Source organism: Hakea prostrata, unplaced genomic scaffold (assembly GCF_041222555.1).
Source record: "Hakea prostrata isolate BN-2017 unplaced genomic scaffold, UWA_Hpros_2 contig_93, whole genome shotgun sequence".
Taxonomy (NCBI): Eukaryota; Viridiplantae; Streptophyta; class Magnoliopsida; order Proteales; family Proteaceae; genus Hakea; species Hakea prostrata.
In genome coordinates, this window is record NW_028291212.1 from 185,055 (window position 1) to 200,954 (window position 15,900).

At 38.5% G+C, this 15,900-nt stretch overlaps 1 non-coding gene across 1 annotated transcript; it reads right to left on the reverse strand.

Annotated features, from left to right (window-relative positions):
• Positions 1-3,620: 3,620 nt before the first annotated feature.
• LOC148998927 (small nucleolar RNA R71) lies at positions 3,621-3,727 on the reverse strand. The gene has a single exon (XR_016171085.1). It is a non-coding gene; the product is annotated as a small nucleolar RNA R71 (small nucleolar RNA).
• Between the last annotated feature and the right edge of the window lie 12,173 nt (positions 3,728-15,900).

Genomic DNA, 15,900 nt, shown 5'->3' on the forward strand with positions numbered 1-15,900 from the left:
GTAAAGAAAGAAGCCAACTATGGGCCATCTCAGAAGAAGACATGGTGTTTGACCCAGAACCCATGGAAATTGATGATGGAGTTCCATACTTGGAAGTCTGTGCTGATCTAGAAAGAAAGCTGCAATTTGTTGAAGATGAGTCAAGTTGATGGACTTAAAGTATAGTTGGACATGATTCGAAGGCATTTTTCTATACTAGGTAAGTCATATGTTGTGTTGGGAGAGGCCCATGAGGTTTGGACTTGAGTTGGGCCTCCAATTCCCTATCTGGGCCTTATTGACCAGCTTGGTTGATTGGTTGGTCGATTGGGCCAATCGACCAAGAAATCGACCAACAAGTCCAAAAATCCGAGAAAATCCTCTGTTTAGGTTTTTTCACTTTCTATTTAAGTAAACTTTGTGTTTCTTAGTATCCTCTGCCTCCAAAACTCTCAGAGAACGTAGGATGACTCTTTCAAAGCTCTCTTGGTGATTTCGAAGGATCTTTGCAAGATCTAAAGTTTCTCATCTCCGATCTGTCAATCTAAGGTTAGTGATCTCTTCTATGTTGTGATTTATTCTTCTATGATCTTATTCTTTATTGAGACTATGAAGAAGATGCTGCATCCTTGCAACCATCTCTTCCATAATATCCTTCCATTCTCAAGGTTTAATGACATTTACATTGATCTTCGCCATGATCCTTGTAAAACCCTCATAAAACCATGATCTCCCTTTTTGATTCACTTTCTTAACATGATTAGATCTAATTTTCATGATGGAATTGTATATGACTTCTGATTATTTCCTACTAGGATGAGATCTGATCATTTCTAGTTTTCCCATGGATTCATAGTATATTTTTCATTGAAAACTAGGGTTTTCACCAAATTGGGGAATCATGATTTCAAATTGGAAGGTAGTGTTTTTAATCATTGTTAATGCCTAATCTATAATCCTTTAGTGTTAGAATACTGTTCTAAAGGTTTCCTCAAAGTTTTGTAGAGTTTCGAATCTTGTAAATTGATCCGGATCAAAATCCATGTTTTTGCTTCGTACTAACTCAGTTGGTTGACTGGTTGGTCTACTGACCCAGTCGACCAACCAGTCGACCAATTGAGTTAGTAGCTCTGTTTTTTGCTCAATTTGATTTGTTTGATCTCCAATCTTTTAGGCCTCTTACCTAATGTTGTATCTATGATTGTTAGGGGTTTATTTGCTAGGTTTGGAACCTCTCTCTTTGATCTTTGGATAATCATCAACGCTATTTAAGGTAAGGACAGTTATCTCCATAGTGACATAGATTGCGTGTATGTTCATTTATGATTTCGGAAACTCTTAGATTTTCTACTGTTATTGTACTTTCTATTTATGATGTACTGCTGTAAGTACAATAGCACCTTACTTATGTTTTCTCTTTCATTATTTTAAGCATATATGCATGCTTACTCATGTACGTTGTTTAATGAATTCATCATGCTTTTACATATTCATTTATATGATGAGATGTCGGTTATGTATGATGTGATTGATCTTTGAATGTGATTGATTAGGTATGATTTGGGATTGGGAAGTGTCCTTTTGACATTTATGTCCTTGGACATCAGTGGGAATAGTACGGGATATTTCCAATGGTGCCCCTTGACGCTTTCCTGGATTATTGATTGTCATACCCAGGGTTGTCTAGCTGTGTTTGATAAGCATGCATTTACCATTATTTATTTGATTTAATTCCCCATACTTATTTAATTAAAGAGAGCTAATTGAGTATTTTTGTGTATTTTTCAGGAATAAGGAGATTTTGGATATTAGAGATAATATGGAGTTAAAGTTGGCAAATATATTAGATATTGGTGGATTTTAAATCATGGCATTCAATCTTGCTGCTCAAGAAATCATGAAAAGTGAGATCTTAGCCAAATTGGAAACAGGTGGAGGTCTAAGGAACAAAATTGGTAATAAATCTGAAAATCGGATAAATAGACCTACCTTCAGTATTTTGGGCGCATATCTCTCTCGTATGAGCTTGGATTTCGATGATTCAAGATGCTATGGAACGATATTGAAAATGTCTACAACTTTCCAGTTTTGAGTTTTTTCCAATTCCAAAAGAATAAAGGTCAAATCGACGGGTAAAGAGAGGGGATTCATTGTGTGCGGGAGACATAAAAGAGAAGCCAACCACAGAGAAGAAGACGGCGAATGCGGCTCTCATCTCTCTCATTGCTGAAGAAGAAGACCACATCTCTCTCTCTCTCTCTCCCCCTATGTTTCATCTTTATTTTTCTTATGACCTTTGTGATAATGAGTAGCTAGTTCCTTTTCTTTGGGATGTAGATGAACCATGCTTATTTCATTAATTTGATTGTTCTATCTCTTCTAGTTGATTGTGTTTGATTTTGGCCAAAGATGTTCTATAGCTCAGCGAACTAAGCGTGTCAAGCTTCCGCGAAAGACGATAGTCTTGCGAAGATAGGGCATACCTAGGAAGACCATCCCTAATTTTCTTTGAAGTGTAGAGTTATATCGGTTAAAGAAAAGCATTGGGGATTCGAAATCCCAAAGATCTTCACATATTCATAGTTAACGTTTTTGCATTAATTAATAGATTTAGTTTAAATTAGTTTTGTTGAATTCAATCTTAGTAACTTAGCCTTTTAGTTCCCCATAGTTCGACTCCGTACTTTCTGCTTGCTAGATTAGTATAGGATTTTATTTTTGATTGGTTAGCGACACGATCAAATTTTGGCGCCGTTGCCGGGGAACCAAAGCTTGGTTGCTAGGATTGATTTTTTCAATTAGGCATAATTTTTAGAGTAATTTTAGTGTTTTTAATTTTTAATTTTTCTTTGCTTATTTAACTAATCTCTTTTTCTTTTGTTTTGTAGGTAACTGCAAGAGTAGTGATTCAATAATTAGTTTAGGTTGTTATCTTGTCTTTCTTATATATAATTGTATTTAGGACTTTTCAATTGTAATATTTGCATTAGATTGGGTTGTTTAGGTTAACTTTTAAAAATCCCCATCCCTCAGATCCCACATGTGTAACTTTTGTTCGAAAGATCACGTGGATTGCGTTTCAGGTACGTCATAAACTCTCCCTTTTGCTATAGTTATTTTCTTTTAATTTTACTTATTTAGCTTATTCTTTTTTTTATTCTTTTGTGTGTATGCATGGTCGTCGGTCCCTAAACCCTGAGTTGACTCCACTTGACTTAGAGTTAGAAGAGATTTTGACCAACCTTAAAAGGCAAAAGAACCATGGCAAACTATGAGCCTCCAATGAGGCCCTTGAGTGAGCATTTCATTCCTACGATATATACTCCGGTTTTTTGTATTAAGTTGCCTAACATAGAGGCGGCTCAATATGAAATCAAATCTAGTGTGATTCAAATGCTACCATCTTTTTATGGACTTGCCAATGAAGAGCCTTATAAGCACTTAGATGAGTTTTTAGAGGTGTCCTCCACGGTTAAAATTCAAAACCTCTCAGTTGATGCTTTAAGGTTACTTCTTTTTTCCATTCTCCCTTAAATATAAAGCTAAGCATTGGCTTCATTTTTTGGACAATGTTAAAATTTCCACGGGTAGAAATGCAACAGGAGTTCCTTAAAAAGTTCTTCCCCATTGGCCGTACCAATAGCATTAGGAGAGCCATAACGAGTTTCTCCCAACAAGAAGGAGAACAATTTCATGAGGCCTGGGAAAGACTAAAAGAATTACTTAGAAAATGCCCCCACCATGCTATTCCTAAATGGCAATTGGTTCAATGCTTTTATGATGGCCTTAGAGACCGACATAGGCAAATGGTTGATTCTTCTTGTGGTGGGACTTTCATGCACAAGAATGAGAATGAGGCATGGGAACTTTTTGAGACCCTTAGTGAAAACTCCCAACACCATGCTTCAGTAGCTAGGATTGAGATTCCATCCATTGGGCAACCAAAGAGGAGCGGTCTCTATGAGATCAATCCTACCGTTGAGATGAGTGCTAAGGTTGACCTGTTATCTAAGAAATTGGATTATCTCTTGTCATTAGGACAACAAACCCCATCTCCACTTCCTACAAGTTCTTCTCCACCTAATCAGATTGAAGCATGTGCTTTATGTTCTAGCCTATCCCATCATGTCACTGACTGCTATTTGGCTACACAATACCCTGAGTTTGTTAAGGAGCATACACATTTGGCCCAAGGAGTCTCTAAATTGGGTAATGATCCATATTCCAATACATATAACCCAGGATGGCGAAACCACCCCAATTTTTCATGGCGAAACTCAATGCCCAATCCCTCTAATAAAATACCTTATAGGCCACCTCCATTTAATATGCACCAAAATGCCTATAGGAATGAGCAACCATCATCTTCACAACCCTCACATAATTCATCATTTGAGGATAAGGTACTAAAAGCACTTAGTGGATTAGAGCAAAACACTCAATTGTTGCATTCCCATTCTTAGTCCATTAACAAATTGGAAACTCAACTTGGTCAACTAGCTGATGCCATCAGTAGGAGGGAGGTTGGTCAGTTACCTAGTCAACCAATAGGTAACCCTAATCATCAAATTGGGTCTAGGAAAGAACAAGTCCAAGCAGTCTCGGTTGTGACACGCAGTGGGAAGGAATATTATGCACCTTTGCCTACTCCTAAGCCATTGCCCATTGATCTTGAGAGTCGAGAAGAGGTTGATTTGACCCATGAGACTGGCAATGATGCACACAAGCCTAGTAAAGAAACACCACCTGTGAGTATTCCCCATCAATTTCCTTGTAAGGGGTTGCACATTCCGATTGTAGAGGATCTTACTCCTAAATCTTACACTCCCAAAGCCCCCTTCCCTGAAGCTCTTGAGTCCTCAATTCCAGATTCTAGAAAGAATGCTAAGATGCAAGAGATGATTGATTTATTCCAACAAGTTCGTATCAATCTCCCACTATTAGATGCTATCAAGCAAGTCCCAACTTATGCTAAGTTTCTAAAAGATTTGTGCACCCAAAAGCGTAAGTTGAAGACTCAAACACCTAAAACTGTGCACCTAACTGAACAAGTCAGCTCAGTAATTTCCAACCAATTGCCCTCTAAATTGAAATATCCAGGTACACCTTTAATTTCATGTGTCATTGGAGATTTATCCATAAGTAAAGCATTGCTTGATTTGGGAGCTAGTGTGAATATTTTACCCGGTTCAGTTTATGATAGGTTTGGTCTAGGAGATTTAAAATCCACTGATGTGATTCTACAATTGGCAGACCGCTCAATCAAACGACCCCGTGGGCTACTTGAAAACGTTTTGGTAAAGGTTGAGGATCTATATTTTCCTGTTGATTTTTTGATCCTAGATATGGACAATACAACTACCAATAAGTTACCACCAGTCATTCTTGGACGGCCCTTTTTAGCCACTGCGAATGCTTGCATCAATTGTAGATCGGGTGTCATGGACATATCATTTGGCAATAAGAAACTTAGAGTCAACATCTTCAATGCATCCTTAAGCTCAAATAGGGATGAAGAGTATTTTGCGATTAACTTTATTGATGAGGTAGTGGTTGATTATATTATAAACATTGATGATCCCCTACAATATTACTTGCCATTTGGGGAATATAACCTAAATATTGAGGAAGTGAACACATTGTTGGACTCTTCCACTTCTTTGGAGCAGTCACCATTCACATTTAGATTTGAGCTTCCACCTCCATTGGCTGCTTCTTACTAAGTCTGGCTGAAGACTCTAGACTTAGCGCTTTATGGGAGGCAACCCATATGTTTAGATATTATTTCTTGTTCTTTTTCCTTTATTTTCTTTGTTTGTTGTTAGGTTTTACTGTTGCATGCTCTATCATGAGTTCAAACATCGGGTACACTCTTTCCTCTATTTGCTTCTATTATTTTTTTGCATGCACTGAGGTCATTGCATAATTTAAGTGTGGGGGGGGGGTGTCAACTTGAGTAAGACTTGTTGATAGTTGGTAGAGCATTGTCACAAAGATAAAAAGTGCCCAATTTTTTCTGGCTTTGGTAAGATAAATGTTTTAATTCCTTGCTTAGATACAAAATGAGAGTTTAAGTGTTTTAGAAATCCCATCTGATGTAATGAACACCCTCTTGAGAGAATAGTAATGGGTTTTACATTTTGAGACCGAGGTTGAATCGGAAAATAGGAATTCCAGGTAGTCCAAAAGGTTTGATAACTAGAATCTGATGTAATGAACACCCTCTTGAGAGAATAGTAATGGGTTTTACATTTTGAGACCGAGGTTGAATCGGAAAATAGGAATTCCAGGTAGTCCAAAAGGTTTGACCATCTAGTTATCTTGTATTGCCTTGTGCTTATTGTGACAAGTTGAGACCGATTTTAGACTATTTAAATGAGAAGTGAATTGAAGTATAATGTGAAAAAAAAAAAAGAAAAAAATGCTGAAGTTTAAAGGTTAGACCTCCTTCTTAGTAACCGGGTCTCGGTGTCACCAACATCGTGCCTCGCGTCAAACAGTTGGGGTGTCTTTGGTCCAGTCTTGGCCTGTAGCCTAGTTGGCTTGAGTAAGTAAGTTCGAGGGGTATTCTACACCTAGTCCCTTAAGGCCATCTGGCTTGAGAGCGGCTGACCCAACACTCGTTACATAGGCCATCTAGAAAGCTTAAGAGGCAAGACATTGCACGGACTAGAACTGTGACCATTAAAGAAAGAAGTGAATTAATGTGCTTATAAAGGTGAAATGTCTAAGAAGGTCAATATTGCTTAGATCTTGAGTTCTTGGTATTATTTTGTACCTAGTTTAGTCTTATCTGAGGGTGAACTGGTAGACTGAAGATAAGAAGAGACTTCTCGATTGAATTGTTTGCCTAGAGCTAGACTCAAGAGAGGGTGTAAGAGCTTAAGTGTGGGGGTGCCTATATTCCCTTTAATCTTTAGTGGAGTGTCTTTGTCTTGGAATCTATCTTTCTACTCTTACTACTGCCAGAATAATTAGAAGAGCACTTAAGAATTTTGTGTGTATATTCTCTGCAAACACTCACGAGACACAACTCGTCCACTAGGGTAACCTAGGGGTTTAAAGGCTTGTTGCACATGCTAAGTGCAACCGTGATTCCTATGAAAGTGAGTTAGGTTTTTCTTTCTTTATTTTCTGTATTACTTTTATTGTTTTGTTTTGCTCGAGGACTAGCAAACACTCAAGTGTGGGGGTATTTGATAAGCATGCATTTACCATTATTTATTTGATTTAATTCCCCATACTTATTTAATTAAAGAGAGCTAATTGAGTACTTTTGTGTATTTTTCAGGAATAAGGAGATTTTGGATATTAGAGATAATATGGAGTTAAAGTTGGCAAATATATTAGATATTGGTGGATTTTAAATCATGGCATTCAATCTTGTTGCTCAAGAAATCATGAAAAGTGAGATCTTAGCCAAATTGGAAACAGGTGGAGGTCTACCAAATTGGAAACAGGTGGAGGTCTAAGGAACAAAATTGGTAATAAATCTGAAAATCGGATAAACAGACCTACCTTCAGTGTTTTGGGCGCATATCTCTCTCGTATGAGCTTGGATTTCGATGATTCAAGATGCTAAGGAACGATATTGAAAATATCTACAACTTTCCAGTTTTGAGTTTTTCCACATTCCGAAAGAATAAAGGTCAAATCGACGGGTAAAGAGAGGGGATTCATTGTGTGCGGGAGACATAAAAGAGAAGCCAACCATAGAGAAGAAGACGGCGAATGTGGCTCTCATCTCTCTCATTGCAGAAGAAGAAGACCACATCTCTCTCTCTCTCTCCCCCCTATGTTTCATTTTTATTTTTCTTATGACCTTTGTGATAATGAGTAGCTAGTTCCTTTTCTTTGGGATGTAGATGAACCATGCTTATTTCATTAATTTGATTGTTCTATCTCTTCTAGTTGATTGTGTTTGAGTTTGGCCAAAGATGTTCTATAGCTCAGCGAACTAAGCGTGCCAAGCTTCCGCAAAGGACGATAGTCTTGAGAAGATAGGGCATACCTAGGAAGACCATCCCTAATTTTCTTTGAAGTGTAGAGTTATATCGGTTAAAGAAAAGAATTGGGGATTCGAAATCCCAAAGATCTTCACATATTCATAGTTAACGTTTTTGCATTAATTAATAGATTTAGTTTAAATTAGTTTTGTTGAATTCAATCTTAGTAACTTAGCCTTTTAGTTCCCCATAGTTCGACTCCGTACTTTTTCTGCTTGCTAGATTAGTATAGGATTTTATTTTTGATTGGTTAGTGACACGATCAGTGTTTGGCTAGGATGTCCCCGTTATATCAGACCCGAATTGGAAGGGTATTGAGACCGAACGACCCGTGGTAGCAATGGGGATTCATGGGCCATCAAGATCGGTAACCAATCCGTGAGAGTACATGAATCACATTGTAGATACTCGTGAGAGGCCATTTATTGGTAGGGTTGCAAATACTAGACTTAGGCTCATGGGCGCTCAAGACCGGTAACCAACCCGTGAGGGGACATGAGAGCTTCCCGTCTATTATTTGTGGATGATCAATAGGGTTGATGAGTCCGTAGTTAGGGACTATGCTGACTCTAGTGTGAAGGATACTGGAAAGGATCGTCAGGGGCGAGGAATGGACATATCTGGATCTATGTTGATATGACTAAGTAGATGACTTGCATTGGGCTAGGCTTAACCTTGACATATGCCAGTACTTAGACCAATGGTGATGTGAGAGAGGGGTGACCTATACCCCCAGCCATGGATTGTCCCGAAGGATGAAGGACCCACTACCAACCGGCGTTGTGAGATGAGACATTCCTAAAGAGGTATGGTGCTATGACTTAAAGCATGTTTGCCTATAGAGACCAGTATACATAGAGTTAGATGTATAACACATTGTCTGTTTCATATCGCATTGCATCATGTTATGTTTTGAAATCATGTTATTTATGTTGTTATGATTTAACTTGCCATACTGAGTTCATTCGAACTCACTCCTTTTTGTGCAACCTCTTTTGTTAGATTACTCGACAGGTACTGAATACTATGAAGGGAATATGAAGAAGCACCAGTTGAAGAAGCGTATTACACTCAAGGTGTTGGCAACAATGAAGATCACATTGATGATCCTACGATTGATCACGTTGTGTACTATGATTAGACCTAATGTGGAGTGGGAACGTCTGAGTTGGATTGATGAAGTCCATTATTATGAAGATGTTATCTATAAACTAGAAGACTCTTAGTCCAGTTGATTTCCATTTTTTTACCTTCCTTTAAGAACAATTGTATTTCTTTTTAGACTTACGTGCTACATTCTGCTGTAACTGTGGAGTGAGATTCCGCCTCACTCTACTCCTTTTTTATGTTTACATCTGGTATCTTTTTCCGCACTTTGATTATACTGTCATTTATTTCCTATTTGGATCTCTTATTTATAATATTATACTTTGATTATATCCGTTCATGATTATGTTATTGCTTATGTGGGAGGATGATTTCCTCGATACTTGATCTTCGGGGCTGTGGATCACACACTCGGGTATGCCAGATAGGGTACCGGCTGGGTGGATGTGACACATCCAAAAACTGATTTTTGATCCGAAACCTATTTTACAAGATTCGAAATGCTACGAGACTTGGAGAGAATGTCTAACATAGTAATCTAAGACTAACTAGCATAAATTAGACATCAAACAACGATAAAAACCAATACTTAATAATTTGATAAAAATCATAGTTTTCAATGAAAACAAGCTATGAATTCAAGAGAAGAACTGGAGATGATGAAATCTCATTCTAGTAGATTAACACAGTAAATCAAGGGTATGAATAATCATGAAGATGCATCTATAATGCTAGAGAAATCATAACAAGAGTATGATCATTTCATGAAGAAAATCAAAAGAATCATGGTTAGGATTGAATATGAAGATCATAGCATGAAAGAATGAATGGAGATTGTAAAAGAGATGTTTGCAAGGACGCAGCATCTTCTTCATAATGTCAAGTCAGAGAATGGATCATAGTAAGAGTAGATCAATACCATACAAGAGTGATTAGTACCTTTGATTGAAGAACAAGGGAGGAAACTTGAAAGTTGCAAGAGTTGATCTTCTTCCACACTAATGGAGACTTGGAGAGGAGTTCCCTTCATTCTCTAGGTGTTTTGGAGGCAAGGGAAACTAAAAATACGAAGTCTTATATAAAATATAGCAATATAATCCTAAACAGAAGATCTTGCACAGATTCTGTCTCCTTGGGTCGATTGGCTAGGTCGATTGGCCTAGTCAACCCAAGCAGTCAACCCAGGCTGTTAGCAAAGCCTAAAATAGGGAATTGAGGGCCTAACTCTTATCAAACTCAAATGGGCTTCTCACAACATAAACTATAACTCACCTAGCATGGAGGAATGCCTTCAAATCATGTCCAACCAAGCTCTAAGGTCATCAACCAATCTTCTCTTCATCAAGGTGTAGTCTCTTTTCCAAATCAAGGTCTCCAAGTATGGGGCATCATCGTCAATCTCCATGGGTTCAAAGTCGAGCATCATGTCTTCTACTGATATGGCCCATAGTTGACTTTCACTTCTACTTCGAGTCTTTGGACCTACAAACAATAGAGTTTCCGGGTTAAGGTAGGGCCGGGTTCACACCCTAAATCAAAGTATATCTCACCATTTTACCAATTGAGAGTTATGCTCAGATAGTGCAGAATTTGAAGAAAGTTGAAGAAGCTAAGAGAGAGAAGTTTAGTCACCTGAGATCCCTGCCTAGTAGGAGTTTTGACTATGTTGAAAGGACCGACAGGAAGTTCACTAGACCTCAACTTATCAGCCCCGGACTTTGGGACAAGGTGTTGGGAATGCAAACCTCAAGCAAATTTCTGCAACTCAAAGGCCAATGTGTCACATCCACCCAGCCGGTACCCTACCTGGCATACCTGGGTATGTGATCCACAGTCTCGATGTGAAATCCAGCCCTATACTAACCTTGACCCTGACCCGGAACCTTTGATGTTTGTAGGTCCGAAGACCCGGAGTGTATGAAGAAGAGACTTGTGGGCCCTCTTAGTTGAAGATTTGGTGCTAGATTCTGAACCCATGGACATTGACAGTGATGCCCCTTACTTGGATAAATTGTCAATGTTCAATGAGAAACTGCACTTTCAAGAAGGGAAGCCTAGTTGAAGTACTTGATGTGCTTCCAATCTTATTTCAAAGGTATTTCTCTAATCTAGACTTGTTGATGGACTTGTAGGAGAAAACCCAACTCAATTTGGATCATTCTAGCCTTCCAATTCCCTGTTTAAAGTTGATGTCATTGCTTGGTCAACTGGTCAGTCAACCAGCTGGTTATTAAATACGAAAATTACAAATTTCTTGATTATTTTAAGTCTACTCATTGGGACCTTGTGAATAGAACCCTACCCTAATCATTTGGACTCCAGAGAACGAGGAGGGAGCTTCCCAAAGCCATTTTTTGGTAGTTGTGAAGAGTCATTACTTCAATCATTGCATTCCATCTCCAACTTCCTCTCTTCGGTATGTTTTTTTCTCTCTCTCATACTCTATTCTACTCCTTTCTCCTCTCTTTCTTGCTATTGAGACCATGACTAAAGTGCTGCAACCTTGCAAACACCTTGTCATGTGTTTCCCCTTTCATTTCCATTAGTTTGTTTCCATTCTTGCTATGCTATGCTTCCATTTTAATCATTAGCATTGCATTTCCATGATTCTCTTCATTCCAACTTTTTTCTTTCACCTAAACTAATTTGTATATGTATGCTAGGTCTGATTTGTTGTTAGTTTATGATTCTAACCTACTTCTTATTATCCCCTTAGCTGATTCCCCATTGTTCCTTGCTATTGCAACCAATTTCATTTCAATTCTTGATGTTTAGCATATAAAACATAGGGTTTCAATTTGGGTATTCTTAATTAGACCATTAGATTCTGTTAATTTCTTGTTAGATAGTGTTCTTATACTATTGCAATCAATTCCTCAAAGTTTCGTATCGATTTGAGCCCCGGAAGCTAGGTTTCGGATCAAATTTCACTATTCAGCCCCGCATTGTTCACTTGGTCGACTGAGTCAGTCAACTAGTTGAGTACAACAACCTTGTATTTGCTCGATTTTTTCTGTTTGACCTCCGATTTTCCAGATTTCTTTTCTAATTTTCATTTATGTTTGTCTAGGGTCTTAATACCACCTTTGGATCATTCTTTTGAGATTATTGGATTATCATCATTGCGACTTAAGGTAAGGACGGTTATACCCATATAACATAGACTATGTGATTATTACACTAATGTTGATGACTTAGTAGGCTTAGCTTATTGGTTGTATTTTGACATCATATGTTTACTGTAGGTACCTTGTGACAGTAGCATCATGTTTATTTACTCTTGTTTATCATGTCTATCCATTCTTGTTATTTACTTATACACTTGATTGATCATAAGATGTTATGACTTATCTTTCAATATGATGATGTATCATGTATGTATGATATGATGAAATTGAGAATGTGATCGGATAAGTATGATTTGGGATTGGGGAATGTCCTTTTGACATTTTTGTCCTTGGACATCGGAAGGAATAGTATGGTATGTTCTCTCGAAGATGCTCATCGACACTTTCCCGGATTATTGGATGACATACATAGGACTTGTCTAGATGTGTTGGGTAGGATGTCTTTGTTGTATCAGAACCGAATTGAAAGGGCATTGAGACCGAACGACCCGTGGTAGTAGTGTGATTTAATGGGCACTCAAGACCGATGGGTTATATCCATGAGAGGACATAAATCACATTGCGGATACCTGAAAGGGGCCATTCATTGGTAGGGTTGCAAATAGCTAGACTTGGGCTCATTGGCGCTCGAGACCGGTGAGTAATATCCGTGAGAGGACGTGAGAGCTTCCCATCTACTATTTGTGGATGACCAATAGGGTTGGTGAGTTCGGTGAGTTATATCTGCTGACTCTAGTGTGAAGGATACCGGAAAGGATCTTGGGATGGGAGGAATGGACATATCCGGATCTGACATGATACGATTGAGTAGATGACTTGCATTGGGCTAGGCTTTACCTTGACATGCGCCAATACTTAAACCAAATGGTGGTGTGAGAGAGCGGTGACCGAAACCCCAGCCATGGATTTGTCCGAGATGGATGCAGGACCCATTACCAACCGGTGCTGAGTGATTGAGACTTACCCAAAGAAGTATGGTGCTATGACTTAAAGCATGTCTACCATAGAGACTAGCATATAAGTTAGAACCCTATTTGCATCATCTGTTTCATATCATTTTGCACCATGTTATGTTTTGTATCATATGGTTTATGTATTATGGAATAATTGCCTTGTTGAGTTCTTTTGACCTCATTCCTTTCTGTGCAATTGTTTTGGTAGATTTCTCTGTAGGTATTGAAGAAGCTGATGGCTCCTTCCTCGAGATGGACCAAGATCCCTCATACTACTCTGAAGGTCTTGGCTACTATGAAGGTTACGGTGAAGATCTCGAGGGTGGTTACCCTCCGTACCAGGATCTGTAGCTTTAACTTTCACTGATTTACTTTCTGCTGTGTATTGAGGGAGTGATTTCCGCTCACTTCCTTCCTTTGGATTATATATTTGGTATCGTTTTATTCCGCACTCTGATTATCTGTTCTTATCTTATTCATGATTTCTTTTATCATATGCTTTAACCTTGATTATTATTGTTCATGATTGTATTATCGTGTATGTGGGAGGCATGGTTGCTCAATAAATGATCCTTGGGACTTTGGATCACATACCCGGGTATGCCTGGTAGGGTACCGGCTGGGTGGATGTGACAGAGTGGTATCAGAGCCCAAGTTCAAGTGAAACCCCAACCACATAAACAATAACGGGACATCCCCCGGTCATAGTTCCAGAAGTGACTCTTGTATTCTTAGAGTGAATAATAGATAACTTGGACTAGAAACTTAAATAAATGAAGCATAAGTGAATTGTTGAATAATATACCATAATTATGATTTAACAAGCATCACTTAATGAAATAAAAAGAAAGTGAATAATGCACAATAATAAAGTGAAACAAAAGGTTCTTGAAGATAGGTGTCAATTGGCACACAAAACAAAGATTCCTGGTACTCGGGTGCTCGACAATCTCGATCATAACATTCTGTACAATGTACGCCAAATTGATCTCGAATCCCATATAGATCCGATAAATAAGCAAGTCATCCATCACGGACACCAAATGGTAATGTCCTGCCCTCGGTATGATGTTCCTACCTACGATCCGGCCAATGACCCTAGCCAATGGAACCATCTCACCACTGATCCTAGGACGATAGCACCGACGATCATCCCATAGTGTAGTACAGATCTCATGCAACTCGTAAGGAAGTAAGGGTCTACTAAACTCCTCACCTCTTGATATCCACACACATGCATGCGAGTAACAAGGTACCCCAAAGATCTTTGCTAGTGTGCATGTAGAAAATCTGATCTTAGTCCCTCTGACCTGACTCGCTACCACTAACTCCAGCTAACCACCCTGACCCTCCTCGAATGACGTCAGATTGTTGTAAAACAGCCGAACTAACTCTGGGTACACCAGTAAATCCTCTGTGAATAGGAGTGTCCATCTAATAGTGTCGAATCTCCATCCGATCCGAAATGTCCTCAACTCTCGTATCTGTAATAGCCGTCCGTACTCTATACGGAAATGTCTAAAGTACACCTCGTAAAGATACTCTGCCAAAGGAGTAACGAAGCAGGGTCGAGCTATCACCTCTCCTGGCTCCTACTAATCTACCTTGGCCTCCACCTCGTCCCCATCCCTGCATGTTATCTATACCTGTAGAAAAAGATCAACAAGTCAATGTCAGAGAAGTACCAAAGAAGTTTAGACAAGAAGGGCATTTTCATAATTTTTTGGAAAATTTTGATTTTGGGGAAAATTCAAATTGAACATACTAGCAAGTGCATAATACCTTGAATTGCATGCTTATGAAGTTTAATTGAAGGAAACCCCTCGAAATCACGGCCTAAAGCGAAAAATTCAGCAAGCTAAAAAGAAAGATTTTGCTTTTTAGGTCAAATTTGGGGATTTTTGAAAACATCGAAATTGGTTGAAACAAATTGCTTGAGTACCTCTAGCATAACATTTGGAGCATGTAGCAACTGATTTGACGTTAAAACTCCTAGCGGTTTGAGAGTAATCGAAATTTTACTAAATTTGGGGATTTCAGTTGTGTTAGCGAAAGCAAGTTGATGTTTTTGTGTTTGCTTGATGTTTAAGGTTTGATTTTGCATGGAAACTATGGGATTATATTACTAAGCATGCATGAACATGTTTCTAACCTAGAACAATAAGTTAAACATGATATTTCAAGAAATCTAAGTGAAGAAACCAACTTGAGAAGATGATGAATAATGATTTCCTTACTTTGATGTGCAATGTGTATTGTCTTGATGTTGTTGAAGCTCGAAACCACTTGGAATCTCTTTGAAAACTCTTGCAAGATTGTTCCCAGAGCCCTCCCACAAGAGAAATGAGTTAGAAGTGAGTTTGAAGTGGAAAAATGAAGTTTTAAAGCGAAATTGTATGCTATTGGGCTTGATCAATTGACCAGTTGACCAATCAGTCGACCAGCTGCTGAATGAAACTGTAATGCTGGGTTTTGGTGGAAATTTTGGATTTTTGACCAATGTTTGATTGTTTGTTTACTATATTGATGATTCTATGTATGATTTAAGCATTCTAATCATATGGTCAAGTGGTTATTAATGGATCTTTGACTTTCGGTGTTGTTCTCTTTGGTTTTGCAGAATGGTCCTCGTTAGAAATCATCTTATCGGTTCTGGTAGCACCGGTAACGAAGAAGTGCCTATTGGGGGTTCTGACCAACAAACCCAAGAGGATAGCCATGCTGCTA